Source organism: Cervus canadensis, chromosome 3, assembly GCF_019320065.1.
Source record: "Cervus canadensis isolate Bull #8, Minnesota chromosome 3, ASM1932006v1, whole genome shotgun sequence".
NCBI lineage: Eukaryota > Metazoa > Chordata > Mammalia > Artiodactyla > Cervidae > Cervus > Cervus canadensis.
Window position 1 is genome coordinate 68,747,074 of NC_057388.1, and position 3,249 is coordinate 68,750,322.

Consider the following 3,249-nt stretch of genomic DNA (forward strand, 5'->3'; position numbering starts at 1 on the left):
ACTCTGCCCTTGAAATGGAAAGCCTTGATAAATTTACAATGAAGTGTTTTTCCCCTTGGAATGTATTTTATACGAAATCTGAGGCAACTGAACCAAACCATTTCTGAGGAGAGTATCACAGCTGGATGGTGGTAATAAAGCTAGGCATAGGTCCCCTGTCCCATGACTTTTGTCTTGAAATAGTTTTAGAATCTGTCTCATCTCTATTTCAACTCCATCTATTTCTAGATTGTTCCTTATTCCTTTCAGCTGGACTCCAAATCATTCTTGATTTATCTCTGAGTTCATGAACCCTTTCATTTACCTCATATTTTCTAATTTACCATCTCAAATATTTCCCCATCTATCCTTTATTTATTGTTTCATCATAAACTAATTTTTCAAAGATAAAAGTATTACTCAATACTTTATTCATGACACAAATTCTGTAAGAGAACTGAGATTATAATTCAATGGCTACTTTCATGGGGCTTGGTAACTCATTTTTCTATGTGCATGCTACTTAGTTTTCCTGACACACAAGGTCAATCCAAATGCTTTCATTTTTTCCAAGTTATCTGCGTTATAGCCCCCATAAGTTAACCAAGTCATTCAGTTGTAATACATATGTTTATTAAACAACTGTGGCACTCAAAGAATTGTGCTCTCTGATATTCTTTTCTAATATTACTTAATATGTTTCCTTTTGGAAAGCCAGATTAAAAAAAATACAGGCTACCCTGTTAGTCTGAATTTCAGATAAGCAATACCTTTTTAGTATAAAAGTATTAATGCAATATTTGGGACATACTTATCCTAAAAGTATTCATTGTTTATATCATAAAATTTGACTGAGCAATCTATGTTTTTATTTGCTATATCTGGGAAGGAGCACCTTAGAAATTTCCTTCCCTTTGTGGAGACTGAGTTCTTCACTCTGGATTTCTTGGTGATGATACAATATTCTTAGTGCTTTACACATCTTAACTCAGGTAATCCTCAGAACTACCCAATGATGTGAGAACCAGATTATCCCCAGTTTAGTTATGAAGGTGTTGAGAAGCAATAGTCAATAAACTTGCCCAAAGTCACCCAACCCAGCTAATAAATATCATTTCTGACTCTGAGCCAGCAACTCTGGAGCAAGAGCTTGAAATATATATATGTGTATGTGTATATATAGGTATGTGTATGGATAGATAGATATTTACATGTATTCTTTTTCATTGTTTTATCACAGGATATTGAATATTGTTCCCTGTACTAACCTATGAGGACCTTGTTTATCCATTCTATACTATATCTTATATATACTATGGAGTCTTAATCACTACATATTACAGCTTCTGTGGAACAACAGTCTTTAATTGGTGTATAAAGTTGCTGCAGGAAATATACTTGATAGTGACACCTGCTATGACACTTTTATAATCATTCCTTCTCAGAAGTGTTAAGTATATTTTTTAAGTGTCAGTCTATTTATTTTTCCGGGCATTTCTAGACTCTGAGTGCATAGACACCACAAATATCAGTAGGCACCCTCTTATCTGTTACCTGGTGACTCTGAAAAGAAAGTGGTGCTGTAAGGAGCCTATCAAACAGGAGATGGGCTGTTTCAATGATCACTTCTCCAGATGCTGAAGTATTAGGACATGGACTCTTTCTGAGTCCTGTAGTTACACATTCTGAAATCTACTGAGAAAAATTCCATTCCTCCTTCCTCTGTAAAATTGGGCTAAATCTCCTGCAGATCCATCCATAGAGTGTCAGTATTTTGGTGTGTGCCAAATTCTTCAGTGATGGTCAGAGACTGTTCCCTATCTGCATCATTTTAGCTAAGAATCTTTCCCTTTCTTTTGCACTGTGGTCTTGGACTGGGCAATAATAAAGCTTGTAGTACATAATATGTCTCTGTGAATCTGTGTATTCATGCAAAGGCAATATGGGCAGAATTGTGTCATCCCCAAATTTGTATGTTGAAGTCTTAACCCCTCTTACTTCAGAATGTGATCATATTTGAAGGTCTTTAAAGAGATGATTAAATTAAGACAAGGTCTCTAGGGTTGGCCATAATCCAATGTGACTGGAATCCTTATGTGAAGAGGAAATTTGGAGGTACAGATACTGGACACATGCACGCACAGAAACAACCAATTAAACACATAAGGAGGCAATTATCTGCAAGCCAAGGAGAGAGGCCTCAGAAGTAATTAAATCTGCTTACAATTTTATCTTTGAGTGCTACCCTCCAGAACTGTGATAAAATACATTTCTGTGTTTGATATCACTGTAGTACTTTGTTATGACAGCCCTAGAAAATAAATACAAAAGGCTACTTCATTTAGGAGAAAAAAGAACTTGATTCTAGCTCTACTTCTGAAAATAGACATCAAACTAATATTGATTAATGCTTCCATGAACATGCACTCCCATTTGACCCCATAAGGTTTAAACTACCGAAAATTTAGCTGTCCAAACTACAGATGCTGCTGTCATTAGCCATATTACTAGCTGTTATTTATTGAGCTTGTCTGTGTGCTAGTATATGGGACTTCCCTATAGCTCAGATGATAAAGAATTTGCCTGCATGCAGGAGACCTGGGTTCTATCCCTGGGTCAGGAAGATCCCCTGGAGAAGGAAATGGAAATCCACTCTAGTATTCTTACCTGGAGAATCCCATGGGCAGAGGAGCCTAGTGGGCTACAGTCCATGGGGCCACAAAGAGTCGGACATGACTAAGTGACTAACACAACAAAATGTGCTAGGCAATGCACTAGTGATTTTCATAGGATGCTTCAACTAATCCTCATAGCTCTGGAGGTTATTATATATTCCTACAGATAAAGGACTTGAGTCCAAGGACCATTATTCATTTAAACAATGTTCATTGTATCTTGGGCAGACTGTTGGCATTCAATTAAATTGCAAGCTAATTAAGATCAGGTTCAAAAAAAAAAAAAAGATCAGGTTCAATATCATGGATTACCCAGAGACCCAGTACATGATTGGTGCTTAAATGCACAATGAGAATCTCCCCTTAAGACGGCAGAGGAATAGGAAGAGGAGACCACTTTCTCCCCCACAAATTCATCAAAAGATCATTTGAATGCTGAGCAAATACCACAAAACAACTTCTGAATGCTGGTGGAGGATACCAGGCACCCAGAAAGGCAGCCCATTGTCTTTGAAAGGAGATAGGACAAAATGTAAAAGATAAAAAGAGAGACAAAAGAGTTAGGGATGAAGACCCATCCCGGGGAGGGAGTCGT